This window comes from Balaenoptera musculus, chromosome 8, assembly GCF_009873245.2.
Source record: "Balaenoptera musculus isolate JJ_BM4_2016_0621 chromosome 8, mBalMus1.pri.v3, whole genome shotgun sequence".
In the NCBI taxonomy this organism is placed as follows: Eukaryota; Metazoa; Chordata; class Mammalia; order Artiodactyla; family Balaenopteridae; genus Balaenoptera; species Balaenoptera musculus.
The window spans coordinates 104,598,529-104,613,356 of NC_045792.1; the positions used below are offsets into that span (position 1 = coordinate 104,598,529).

The 14,828-nt window shown below is 39.4% G+C and overlaps 1 protein-coding gene across 5 annotated transcripts in view; it reads left to right on the forward strand.

The window, feature by feature from the left end:
- Positions 1–14,828, forward strand: part of KDM2A (lysine demethylase 2A) — a 105,134-nt gene that overhangs the window by 32,019 nt on the left and 58,287 nt on the right. The window lies entirely within an intron of this gene.

Below are 14,828 nucleotides of genomic sequence, written 5' to 3' on the forward strand. Positions count from 1 at the left end.
TTCCTTTGTCAGAAACAAATAATCCACACCCTAAAGTGCAATCCAGCTGAATTTATCTGCTGTACTTTGCTTAGAATTAACCAAAAGAGCTGAGGTGGGGGCTGGTGGTACATGGCTTGTCACTACAGCTCTACTTACATCTCTCAAGCTTTCAATAGGTTCAGGACGCTGCGGCCACGTTCAGCGGAGTTAGTAAGCCAGTCAGGAGATACCGCAAAGTGGTCTTATGGCTTCTTTTAACTCAGTCTGGCAGATAAATAAGCAAATCTTTTTCTTTAACAATAGCAAAAGTTAAAAAGTGTTTTCTCTTTACTCCTGAATTAACTGAATATTCCCTTAGCAAGGCTATAACTAATCTGTCAGATTCCCTGTGGATTTGCTTTAGTGTGGTTTTGGGGTCCCTTCCAGACCCTGACATTTGTGTGACCTTAAACAGGGCACTTCTTAACCTCTCTGAGTCTCAGTTTACTCATTTCTAAATTGGGGGTAATAATGATACTTGCCTTTTTAGAGTTGTTTGAGGATTTAATGGGATAATGAATATAGACTGCTTTGCAAACAATGAACTTTGAATAAATGGTATCTGTTATAATTTTCAGAACTTAAGTTATATAACCAGCTAGTTCTACATATTTCAAATCTGACTCTTTTTTTTTCTTTTTAAACTTTATTTATTTTATTTTATTTTTGGCTGCGTTGGGTCTTCGTTGCTGCACATGGGCTTTCTCTAGTTGGGGCGAGCGGGAGCTACTCTTCGTTGCAGTGTGCGGGCTTCTCATTGCAGTGGCTTCTCTTGTTGCGGAGCATGGGCTCTAGGCACACGGGCTTCAGTAGTTGTGGTACGTGGGCTCGGTAGTTGTGGCGCACGGGCTTAGTTGCTCCGAGGCATGTGGGATCTTCCCGGACCAGGGCTCAAACCCATGTCCCTTGCATTGGCAGGCGGATTCTTTTTTTTTTTTTTTTTTTTTTTTTCATGGCTTGATAGTTCATTTATTTATTTATTTATTTATTTATTTTTTTCACACACACACACACACACACACACACACACACACTGTATTTTATTTTTACAAGAGATAAATAGACTGACACCAAGCATTGTACATGGATGACCACAACAAAAGCAACAATGATTGCAATTACCAAACATGAAACACACTCATACTATGTCATAATATTGACATTCAGTCCAGTAATCCTCCACTGTAACAGCTCTTTTACTTTGCAGTGAAAATTGATTTGTATATTCTTTGCCTCTGAGTCCTTGTGGGATTTTTTTTTTTTAATTCAGACAGAAAGTCACAAAAATTATACTCATCCTCATCAGTTCACTCAGTCCCATGTAATTAATTTTTTTTTTTCATCTTGATCTTTTGTTAGCACTTTTATGAGTTCATCAGTTTTTCATTAGAGTTCTGAACCACTGCGCCACCAGGGAAGCCCCCTGACCGGTTTTTAATTATACAAATAGAATAGGAACACATTATTATATAAAGTTAAAGTATTATAGATAAGGCTAAAGAGCCCCTTAAATGGCTCTAGTCCTAATCCCTTCCCCAGAAGTAACTATTTTATCAGGTCATGTATCCTTCCATGTCGTCTTCTTTGCCTTTAAACACACATACACATGCACATGCGCACACGTGTACACAAATAATACACAGGTATATATATTTTCTACTTCATAGATCTATAAAAAGATAGTGAGTTAGTAATTTTGTATATATTACAAGTACTAGTTATTAGAATCTGTATTTTATAAGCTCAGTAAACAAAGGATAGCAAAATTCAACAATTTTTAATGTAGTATCAGATCTTAGGCCAAATTATAGAATTCTTTTTTATTATTATTATTATTAATTTATTTATTTTTTGGCTGCATTGGGTCTTCGTTGCTGCACATGGGCTTTCTCTAGTTGCGGCGAGCGGGGGCTACTTTTCGTTGCGGTACGCGGGCTTCTCATTGTGGTGGCTTCTCTTGTTGCAGAGCACGGGGTCTAGGCTCGCAGGCTTCAGTAGTTGTGGCGCATGGGCTTAGTTGCTCCGCAGCATGTGGGATCTTCCTGGACCAGGGCTCAAACCCGTGTCCCCTGCATTGGCAGACAGATTCTTAACCACTGCGCCACCAGGGAAGTCCTAGAATTCTTATAACCCTGGAAAGGTTTATTCAAAGGGAAGAAGCTGGAAGAAATAAGAAATATAGTTTCAGTCATTTAGCTCAAAAATACGCATTTGCTAAAAGGCCAATAAAAGATCAGAACTTATGTAATTCACTGTCTCTCAGTTTACCTGAAGCTCTACAATTGGGGGTCAAAGATACTGTTTGTTAGTCTGACAAGTAAGAAATGATGTTTCCTTTTTTCAAAAATGTGAAAAATTTGCTCTCATCTTTGTGGGGCAAGGGAGACATTTGAGGGGGGGATAGTAGGGAAGAGTAATTGAAACTACTATTTGTATATAATTGATCCTAAGTATATTTAAATTATATTTTGTTGCCTGTGGTATTTTTGAAATAGATAGACATTGGGAAGTGGATTCCAGGCCACTTATGGAAGGAGATTGATCTTGAAGTGATGTTAGTTCCTCTCCTAAAGCCACTTTCTGGCAGAATTTTCTTTTTAAGTAAGGGAATGTCAAGAGGAAGAGGCCACAGTTACTTTGGCAGCAGGAATCTAAGAGTTGGAGAATATGGATTTGACATGATCTCTCTTCTCTGGGGAATTGGAGGTCAGTTGGACAAAACAATGGGGGAAGGGGTTAGTAGACAAAGACAAATGCCAAGGTAAAATGGTGCTAATTCTAACCATTAGCACCTTTTTCTTTTTTCATCCGAGTCTTCAGACTGAACCTAGTAATGAAAGCCAAAGGACAGAACTCCCAGGCCCACCCAGTATGTGTGTAGAGGATGTGGAGTAAAGCCTCCCCTGCCCACATAGAGATGTGATAACCCCCTTTGCTTAGAGGATATCGTGGAGGGTACCAGAGCAGGATTGAGTTTAGTTTGTAAATTAAACCTTGGTAAATGGTTGTTTGGCTGATTATCATATGTAAATATAGAACAATTCCAGCATTTGTTGCTTTTGGAGATTCATATACATACATTAAATCCCTTTCTTGGTAGCTCACTTTCTAAGCTTTGCTTCTGTCGCTTCTTCCAAGAGCTAGATTGTTTTGTTCAGCATAGTAAGCCACTAGCCACATGTGGCTATTGAGCACATGAAATGTGGCTAGTGTAATTTGAGATGTGAGTGTAAAATACACAATGAACCCTGAAGACTTAATATGAAAAAATAAAGATCTCAGTAATTTTTTATAATGATAACAGTGAAATGATATTGATTACATATGAAATGATTTATTGGATTAAATAAAATATATTATTAAAATTAATTTCACCTTGGGCTTCCCTGGTGGCGCAGTGGTTGAGAATCCGCCTGCCAATGCAGGGGACACGGGTTCGAGCCCTGGTCTGGGAAGATCCCACATGCCGCAGAGCAACTGGGCCCGTGAGCCACAACTACTGAGCCTGCGCGTCTGGAGCCTGTGCTCCGCAACAAGAGAGGCCGCGATAGTGAAGCGGCCCGCGCACCGCGATGAAGAGTGGCCCCCGCTTGCCGCAACTAGAGAAAGCCCTCGCACAGAAACGAAGACCCAACACAGCCAAAAATAAATATAAAAATAAATAAATAAATAAAAGATTACTATTTTTTAAAAAAATTAATTTCACCTTAAAAATATGGCTACTAGAAAAAATTTACATATGTGGCTCACATTACTTTCTGTTGGAGCCCGCTGGTCTAGAACAACCTGCACCAGTGATGAGTACTTGCTGTAGAATTTCACGTGGGTCATTCTTGCTGTAGAATTTCATGTGGGTCATTCCATAGACATTGAGTGATTTTAGTTCAGTAAGAACATTTAAGCCATCATTTAACTTTTATAGTCAGAGTTTTTCCCTTGGCTGGGGAAACAGCATTTGAAATTTAATTTTGTAAGTCAATGAGAAATTAGGATTGCAGTGCCAAATTGTGTGTGTGTGTGTGTGTTACGTGCATGCACGTGTGCATGTGTTATTTTTCAGGAATTCCTCTTGCAGTGCTTGTGGTGCATCTTATACCCATGTCCTCAAGGAATGGGTCCTACCAATCTTCCTACCTGATTAAGCCTGTCCTTGGAAAAGCGATGCTTTTCTGTCCCAGAAAAGGATCCTGGAACCAGGTATATTCCTCAGTGCAGTTCTCATAAGTCCTTACTCCCAAGGAATTTGGGACATTAGGCTTAATATGTTGTCAACCTTTGTATTCAGCTGTCTAGAGCCAGTTTTCTACCTTCACAAAATAAAGTTGCTCCCAAACTTTTTTAGTTTGAAAAAGCTCTAATACAGAAAAGTTGAAAGAGTAGTATAATGAACATCTGTATATTCTTCCCCTAGAGTCCCCAAATGCTTTTTGAAAATTGCCACGTTGTTTCTATATATAGTTTTTTGAGGCAGAATTATTTGAAAGTAATTTGCACATCATGACACATATTTATCACCCCTAAATATTTCAGCATGTCTTTCCTAAGAATAAGGGTATGACCTTATCACAAATCTATTGTCATAACCTAAGAAAATAACAATAGTTCCCTGATATCTAATATTCACATTTTCCTAAATAGCTTTTTTCTGACTTTTTAAAACTCTGGATTCAGTCCAAGTTTATGATTTGCATTTAATTATGACTCTTTAGTCTCTTTTAATCTAGGATAGAGGTGACATACTACAACGCTTGTGTCAAGTCTGGCTAGCCACCTGTTTTTGTACAGCCCTCTAGGTAAGAATAGTTTTTACATTTTTTTCCCATATCATTTTTTTTTTTAATTGAGGTAAATTCTCATAACATAAAATTAACCATTAACCATTTTAAAGTATTCACCGCATTGACGTTTAGTACATTCAGTACATTCTATCTAGTTGCAAGACATTTTAAACATCCAAAAAGGAGACCCCGTACTGTTAAGCAGTGTCCCCATCAACCCCTCCTTTCAGCTCCTGGTAAGTACTAGTTCACTGTCTGTTCCTGTAGATTAACCTATTCTGGATGTTTCATATGGACGGAATAATATAATATGTGACCTTTAGTGTCAGGCTTCTACTCAGCATGTTTTCGGGTTTTTTTTTTTTTTTTTTTTTTTTGCCTGCGTTGGGTCTTTGTTGCTGGGGCTCTCTCTAGTTGCAGCGAGCAGGGGCTACTCTTTGTTGCGGTGCGTAGGCTTCTCATCGCAGTGGCTTCTCTTGTTGTGGAGTACGGGCTCTAGGCTCTCAGGCTTCAGTAGTTGCAGCATGCGAGCTCCGTAGCTGTTGCACGTGGGCGCTAGAGCACGCGGGCTTCAGTAGTTGTGGTGTGTGAGCTCAGTAGTTGCAGTGAGTGGGCTTCTCAGTGCAGTGGCTTCTCTTGTTGCAGAGCACGGGCTCTAGGCGTGTGGGCTCAGTAGTTGTGGCACACGGGCTCTAGGGCACACGGGCTCAGTAGTTGCAGCGCTCAGGCTTAGTTGCTCCGCGGCATGTGGGATCTTCCCGGACCAGGGCTCGAACCTGTGTCCCCTGCATTGGCAGGCAGATTCTTAACCACTGCGCCACCAGGGAAGTCCCCATCAGTGTGTTACATTTGTTACAATTGATGAAACTACACTGACACAACATTATCACCCAAAGTCCATAGTTTATATTAGGATTCACCCTTTGTGTTTATAGTTCTGTGGGTTTTGACAAATGCATAATGTCATGTGTCCACCATTACAGTATCATACAGAATGGTTTTCACTGCCCTGAAAATCTACTGTGCTCCACTTAGTCATCTCTCCTCCTCCCTCTCACACCAGCAGCTACCGATGTTTTTATTATCTCCATAGTTTTGCCTTTTCTAGAATGTCATGTAGTTGGAATCCAAATACAGTATTGCAGCCTTTTCAGACTGGCTTCCCTCACTTAGTAATAAGCATTTAAGGTTCCTCCATGTCTCTGTGTCTTGATAGTTCTTTTTATTGCTGAATAATACTCCATTGTATGGCTGTACCATAATTAGTTTATCCATTCACCTGTTGAAGGACATCTTAGTTGCTTACAGGTTTTGACAGTTCTGAGTAAAACTGCTGTAAATGTTTGTGTGCAGGTTTTTGTGTGTGGACATAAGTCTTCAACTCTTTTTGTGGATGTTATTTCCCAGTCTGTGATTTCTCTTTTCATTCTCTTAAAAGAGTGTCTTTCACAGAGCAGAAGTTTTTGATTTTAATGAAGCCCAACATAACAAATTTTTATTTCATGGGTTTTGCTTTTGGTACCGTATCTAAAAACTCATTGCCAAACCCAAGGTCACCTCGGTGTTTTCATATTATCTTTTAGAAGTTTTATAGTTTTGTGTTTTACATCTAGGTCTATGATCCATTTTGAGTTTATTTTTGTGAAAGGTATAAGGTCAGTGATTGTATCTTTTTTTGTACGTTGACTGTCTAGTTGTTTTAGCCCCAATTGTTGAAAAGACTGTCTGTTCCACAGGAAAACGTTGAATTGCCCTTGGTCCTTTGTCAAAGATGAGTTGACTGTACTCATGTGAGTGACATTGTCTTTTAAAAAGCCCTACATTCTGGATTTGTCTCTTTCCTCATTGTATACTTTAATTTGTTTTCCTAAACTGTATTCCTCGTCAACTAGAACTTGAGTCTAGAGGATTAGATTTATGTTAAACATTTGGGCAAGGATGCTTCCTGGATGATTGAGCACTTCAAATTGTATCAAGTCAGAAGGTGCACAGTGCTAGGTTGTCCCACTGGTAGTGATGGTTAAGACTGGTTAAGGTGGTAACCAGCAGATCTTTCCATTGTAAAGGTATATTTTTCCCTTTGCAATTAGTAAGTACTCTAGGGATAACTTTGGCCATGTAACAGATGAATATTTGAATCTATATTTGTCAGGCATGTGCTAGATTCTTGGGAGGCAGCAGTAAAAAGAAAGATTTCTGCTCTCACAGAATTTGCCTTTTCCCCTCCCAAGTTTGAAGACAGTAGTGGGATTGGATCTATTCTTGGACGGGGTGCACTTGGAACTTAGGGTAGGCTGATATCAGAAAAATAGGATCATTGAAAAAGTATATGCCAGTAAGTATAGAGTTGCAGTATGGGATGATGTAAAACTTCTGGCTGGAGAAGGATAGTGGTGTTGGTTGCATAATAACATGAATGTACTTAATGCCACTGAACTGTACATTTAAAAATGGTTAAAATGATAAATCTTGCATTATGTGTACGTTACTACAATTTTTTAAAAGTATATGCCATTATGATGCATCACTGAACTCAGCCCTGCCTCACTGCCTTTTCTCTGATAATTTTCATCAGGCTTTTGTTAGTCTATTTGGACTAATTGAGAGAGAAACTGTTTCTGAGATAAAATTCTGCAGTTCAGTTCTGGTAGAGAGGAAGAGGCAGTGATGTTATGTTTCATTCACTGCCTCCAGTAGAGTTTGTCTTTGTAGCCTCTCAGGGAGACCATTGTTGAGATCTCTGGGTGTCCTGGATTGTGCCCAGGCTGTGGGTGGAGCTTCAGCTGTTGGTGCAGACAGGCTCTGCCTTTCACTATCTGCTGTTTCCATTTGTTGCAGTTTGCCAGATGCAGGCCTGCCTTTGCCAGGATACAGAGAGAGATCTACAACTTGAACCATTGTCTGAATGCTGCTGTTTTGACCCAGGAAATCCTATAGATTCAGGATGAGAGCAGTAACCATAATGCCAGCAGCGAAGTGATTGTTGACCAGTTTGCTGTGAAGGCAGGCCCTTCGTTTAGGAAGTCAACCTGTGATTAAGAGCAAGAGCCCTGTGTAGAGGGAAGGGAAGAGCACCTTTATTTGTGGCTAATGGAGCTTGGATAACTCTTGCGTTCCTATTTACCTGAACTGACTGTGGAAGCAAAGGTGGTAGGAAGGCTTTAGTGGTGGCTGTGGCAACAGTGTGATAGCGTGGTGAGGTGACCTGTGACTATTCAATTTTTAGAAATTGTATCCACCTGAAGCCTTTATTTGCCTTCATGTTGGAGAATATCTAGCTTATCACAAATTCTCAGTTTTTAGTATACAGATTGTAGGTTATGTGTGTATAGCCTCTGCTTTGGCAGTAGTATAGGGAAATTAGTATGTTGTACAGTGTTTTTCAGATTTTGACTGAGCTGCAGTAGGAAATACATTTTCTTTTTTTAAAATTTATTTTATTTTTGGCTACATTGGGTCTTTGTTGCTGCACGCGGGCTTTCTCTAGTTGCGGTGAGCAGGGGCCACTCTTCATTGTGGTGCACGGGCTTCTCATTGCGGTGGCTTCTCTTGTTGAGCACGGGCTCTAGGCGCACGGGCTTCAGTAGTTGTGGCACACGGGCTCAGTAGTTGTGGCTCGTGGGCTCTAGAGCGCAGGCTCAGTAGTTGTGGCGCACTGGCTTCCTTGCTCTGCGGCATGTGGGAACTTCCCAGACCAGGGCTCGAACCCATGTCCCCTGCTTTAGTAGGTGGATTCTTAACTACTGCGCCACCAGGGAAGTCCAGGAAATACATTTTCTGTTAGGACCTAGTGCACTCATACACATGGGTGTACATAATTTTAACAACAGTTTCAGGAAATGGTACTTAGCCATACTGTGTTTTCTGATACTCTCCATTTCATTCTATTCTATTATTTCATTTTAAAAATGCATATCTGACCTACATTGATTTTTATGACCCATGATTTAAAGAAGATTGGTGTGGAACAGTGGTTCCCACAGTATGATATATACTCAGGATTCTTTTATGTATAGGGATCTGTGAAGTCAAAACTATTTTCATAGTAATACTAAGATGTTATTTGCCTTCTTCTGTCTCATTCACTAATAAGTGGAGATTTTCCAGAAATACAGTGGAGTTTTCCAGAACTTACGTGATATGTGATGACATCACTCTCAGGGTTAATAGAATGTGTATTTGTGTATTCTTGTGTTTTCTAAAATTTTGTAAAGTAGTAGGATTTAAATGTGTTTTTTCAGAGATTAACTCAGTTTTCAGTACTCATATTGTGCTCTTACTAGCTACTTTTTGATTATACATGCTGTAATCTCTGTAACTTCATTGTGGTCCAGTGAAATCTTGAAGTTTTCCTTGAGCCTTTGTGGAAATACAAGACATTGTCTTGTTTTGCAATTATATATTTAGAAAATTCTTCCATTTTAATTTTAATCACTAAATATTGACCTATGTAACCTACATATACAAAAGCTATTTGGGGTCCTCAGTAATTTTTAAGAGTGTAAGGGATTCCTGAAACCAAAAAGTTCGAGAACTTCTGGCATAGGGGTAAGAATGTAGGCTTGTTTTTTTGGTTTCGTTTTATTTTTTGTCTGTGTTTTTTTTTGCAGAAGGGGAGTCACACTTTTTTTGTGTGGTTTAAAAAAAAAAGTGTATATATATATATATATATATATATATATATATATATATATATATATATATATATATGTATGTGTGTATGTATATATAAAAAACCTGAGATCTGTACTCAACAAGTTTTTATTTTTTATTTTTTTATTGTTATTTATTTATTTATTTATTTATGGCTGCATTGGGTCTTCGTTGCTGCCGCGCAGGCTTTCTCTAGTTGGGGCGAGCGGGGACTACTCTTCCTTGCGGTGCGCGGGCTTCTCACTGCAGTGGCTTCTCTTGTTGCGGAGCATGGGCTCTAGGCACACGGGCTTCAGTAGTTGTGGTACATGGGCTCGGTAGTTGTGGCGCACGGGCTTAGTTGCTCCGAGGCATGTGGGATCTTCCTAGACCAGGGCTTGAACTCGTGTCCCCTGCATTGGCAGGCAGATTCTTAACCACTGCACCACCAGGGAAGCCCTCTCAACAAGTTTTTAAATGTGCAATATTGTTAATTATAAGCACAGTGTTGTACAACAGATCATCTTGCATAACTGAAACTTTATACACACTGAACAGCAACTCCCTGTTTCTTCCTTCCCCCAGTCCCTAGCAGCCACCATTTTACTTTCTGCTTCTGTGAGTTTGACTTAGAATATAGGCTTTTTTTAATAATAGTTGGCTGGATTTGAGTCCCAGCTTAGCTACATGTTGAGTAATCCTGGCTTGTTACCCAACCTTTTTAATTCTTTCTTCATAACTAAAATTGACATTTTACTGTCTTCATAGGGTTGTTGTGAGGATTATAAATGAGCTAGAAAAATGGGCTCGAAAATGCTTAGCACAAGGAAGCGTTCATATGTTAGCTATTATTATGATAGAAAATGTAGTAACATCTAGTCACATTGATATTTAGCTGTAGCATTTCATAGCAACACTCACCTGTGTGAAATTGGATTGTCTAAACCTACTCTTAAGTTCTCGTTCTCATTCTGCTCTTGCCTATGCCTCTAGTCTTTTCTTAATTAAGTGGGTTCTGTTTTCCAAACAAATTATGAGCTTCTTGAAAATAGCCGCTCTCTTCTATTTATTTCTGTTCTGCCTTGGACAGAACTCAGCCTATAGTAAGTACTCAGGATATGTAAGTCCTGTAAGTCCTAGTACAAAGGCTGTGGGATACACAGGCTTAGAATCTCTATGAGGATGATGGTGGGAAAAGAGCTTTTTAGGTCCCTGTTCTGATTCTTTACTCTGTCTCTCTCAGGAACTTCCTTCCACTACTAAACAAGCTTCCTAACAAGTATAGTGAAGGATGAATTACAATTTATTAAATCATTTCAGTTTATTTGGTTATTCCCCTTTCTCTTGGCAGTATTAAATTCTAACATAATTGTATGCTTTTCACCAGGGTTTTCTTTCATTACATCCCAACAATACAAGAGAATCATAGCAATAGATGATTTAATTCTTGTTTTCTGTAAATGTACATGATTACTTCTATAGCACTTTCTGAGATTTTAGAGCAACACAGGCAGGCAGGTGTGAAATTTATTTTACGTCAAGAATTGAACTGTGTTCTAAACCTTCTAGTTTTGTTGGTCGGTTCTCTTTTCTCCTTTAGTCTGTCTTCAGCCTTCTGTCTGTCTTAATGTCCAAAAACTTGTTCTTATATAAGCACATAGCTCCTCTGTCTTCTGGCTCTGCACTTCCCCTGTTCACATATGACCATTCCTTTAAGTTCCTGCTACCCAGAAATCAACAACAGTAGAGCCAGCTCTACCGCTTAGGCTTTTAGGCTTCTCCCAAATAACACCTTCCAGAAATGACCACTTCATATTAAATTGCTGACAGTGTGGGGATGGAGAGGGTACAGTTGCTGCATTTCCTGAAATTTCATCCCTAGGATTAGATATTTGATGTAAGGAGATAGAGATGGTGAAACCATAAAAGAGCTCCTGAAAGGGATAGACTTAGGAAACTTATTAGAAGCTTTGCCACTTGGGATGATAAGGGAGGAAAAAATCTTATCTGATGTTTAATGCGGTTTGAGAAAAGGCATGTGAGGTATGACTTGTCTCTAGCTGCATAAACCGCTCTTTTTGGGAAAGATAGTTTGTTTCCCAGTCCAGTGTTGATTCCTGTTCAAAACCATAATTGCTAATATTTTTTGGACATGTGCTGGCTACTTCACGTCTTTTATCTCACTTAATCCTCATACAGTCCTGTGTGATGGCTTCTATTTTAATTATTAATGTAGCTCATGTACAGTGAGAGGCAGAACCATTATTTGAACCCTGGACTCTGCCACTACTACATTCAGCCTCTTTTTATGTATGGGATGCTTTACAGTTTGAAGAGTACTTGTGCATATGTTCTCATTTAAACCTCACCACAATCCTGTGCATTAAGTGAAATTCTTGACATTTTCACACAAGAAAATGGAAGCTTCGGGAATTTGAAGCTCAAAGTACCAGTACCTAGACCAGGCCCACACCCACTCTGACTCCAGTTCCTTTGTTCTCATTATGTAGTTTTGCTAAAAATAATAAGTAATAAACAGGGTCATATCTGAAGGTGAATTTTCTAAGATTGTTCACTTGGTTGAAGGTGATTGGTAATGTTTTAGATGTCTGGAGAAGTTAGCAAATATGTGGTCATTAACTTGCATTATTGGTTTCTCTCATAGCTTGAGTATAACTGCTTTATCTAAGTATTCCTTTTGCTCTTGGGCTTCTCAATGCTATGGGTCAGTTTACCACTCGCATACTAACATTTCTAGGTAAATTCAGAAGTGAAGACATAGTTTTCTGTGCTTTAACCTTAGTTGGCACAAATGAGTGACTGAAAGATGAGAAGGAAAAAGGTCTTGCCAGGATTATAATATAATCATGGTAGTGGGTGGGCTTCCCTGGTGGCACACTGGTTAAGAATCCGCCTGCCAATGCAGGGGACACAGGTTCGAGGCCTGGTCCGGGAAGATCCCACATGCCTCGGAGCAACTAAGCCTGTGCGCCACAACTACTGAGCCTGTGCTCTAGAGTCTGCAAGCCACAACTGCTGAGCCCACGTGCCTAGAGCCCGTGCTACACAAGAGAAGCCCCCGCAATGAGAAGCCCGCGCACCGCAATGAAGAGTAGCCCCCGCTCGCCGCAACTAGAGGAAGTCCCTGTGCAGCAACAGAGACCCAATGCAACCAAAAATAAAAATAAATAAATTAAAAAAAAAAAATCATGGTAGTGGGAAAGGGGAGGAGTATATGTGTTTGTGGGGGACAGTTTAAAATACCAGCTCTTCATCTTTTGCCAGTTCCTTCCAGAGCTTCTATTCCTAAACATGAAATTTCATGACTCCTCTAAATCTCAAGTTTGACAGTTTGAAAGAGGTCATGTGTTGGTGAAGAGATTGACCTTTGTCTGTGAATCAAAACATTAATCATAGCTCCAGAGAGGAGGGCCATAGAGAAAAGCATCCTGATCAGAGGAATATAGCCAGGCTGGAGATAGGTACATTTATGTAATATCATCTGGCTTCAAGTGACTGCTTGCTGTCTCCCCAAACTCACCTAAAATTTAGGAGAAGCAGCATGTGGGACACATTTAATGGTTCATATCATTTACTGAGTAAATGTCTAGAGTTAGTGTTTTCCAGAACAAGCTGTCCTTTTAGGTTTGCAGTACCTTTCTCAGTGACTGGCAGAAAGGTCACACTCTTACTTCCCCATTAGATTTAAGGTAAACTTCTAGGGGCTTTTTCTTTTTCTACAAATTGTTTTGCCTAACAAATACACTAGTCTTTATCTTCTAGGAACTGAAATGGCATGGCTTGTGCCATGTATCATACTAATGACTTACAGTTGCATCAGTTACAGAAGATGGTGAAAAAACTAGGCATTATCTTTGTTTCTGGATTCTGGGTGTCTGTTGCTATAGAAACAAACCAGGCAGTAAACATGAGTGTTTAGGGAGTATTTGAATCTCAATGGATGTTCATTGGCTAATGAAAATGAAGTTAAGAAATTTGTTGAGTTGAGGGAGAAGCTGAATATTTCTGAGTTCATTATTGTTTCCATTTTTGGTGGGTGGTATTATCCATTTTGGTTGTGTGCAGGTCATTTGAAGATTATTTCCTAGTGATTAGGCCTTCCAAAATTCCCTTTTCTGCTCTAGGAGGTGGACAATTAGAAAAAGCAAACATTTTTATATTCCTTTTGGGTAATGATTTCCCTTAATTCAGATTAATTTGGGGGGGGGGTTTTGGCAATGAGTAGATTAATTTTTGATTGTCATATAGTAAGAGTGCTGAGTTTAAAAATCATTCTATGGTTACTAAAAGGAGGTGAAGATTTGAAAGCAGGGTAGAAGGTAGAGTGGGGAATTACACATCTTTATTTCCCAGTTATTTAAGAAATAAATCCCCCTTGGGACTTCCCTGGTGGCGCAGTGGTTAAGAATCTGCTTGCCAGTGCAGTGGACACGGGTTTGATCCCTGGTCCGGGAAGATCGCACATGCCGCGGAGCAACTAAGCCCGTGCGCCACAACTACTGAGCCCACTTGCTGCAACTACTGAAGCCCGCGTGCCTAGAGCCTGTGCTCCAAAACGAGAAGCCACCGCAATGAGAAGCCCACGCGCCACAACGAAGAGTAGCCACTGCTCGCTGCAACTACAGAAAGCCCACGGGCAGCAACAAAGACCCAACACAGCCAAAAATAAATAAATAAATAAATAAATAAATAAATAAATAAATAAATAAATAAGTAAGTAAGTAAATAAATAAATAAATAAATAAATAAATAAATAAATAAATAAATAAATAATAAATTTATTTATTTTAAAAAGAAGTAAAACCCCCAACATGACTTGGACATTGACAAATGTTGTTACTTATTTCCAGTTTCTCTGATGGCTTGACTAGGCTACTTTGGGAGGATAAACGGATTGAACATTTGCATGTTGATAGTGTAATATTGCTGATTACTACTTTTGCCAGTATCCAAGAAGAAGAATGTATGTATATTCTAGTAAAAACCTTTAGGGGAATAAAAATGTGCTTTTTCTATAATGTCTGAACTCAGATTATTTCTCTTAAAGATGGTGTTGAGATGCTTGTCTTCATCCTGAATTTCAGAGAATGATTTTGCTACTTGTAGCCACAGTTTTTTTCTTTACAGAATTGTGGCGATATCATGGTTACTTGTGCAGCAAGCACACTGAACAGTTGATTATACCACATAGTATGCAGAAAAGCAGGGAATGTTGGTGGAAGAGATCCAGCACTTTAACTCATTTCTCAGCCAGTTGGTTTTTTGGAGGACATGTTTGTGGTTGAGTAACTGTATCCTGACTCAGAATTTTAGGATCATTCTGTATATAGTAGGTATTTGACATTAGTTCTGAGGGAACTTTTAGGGGAAAAGTTC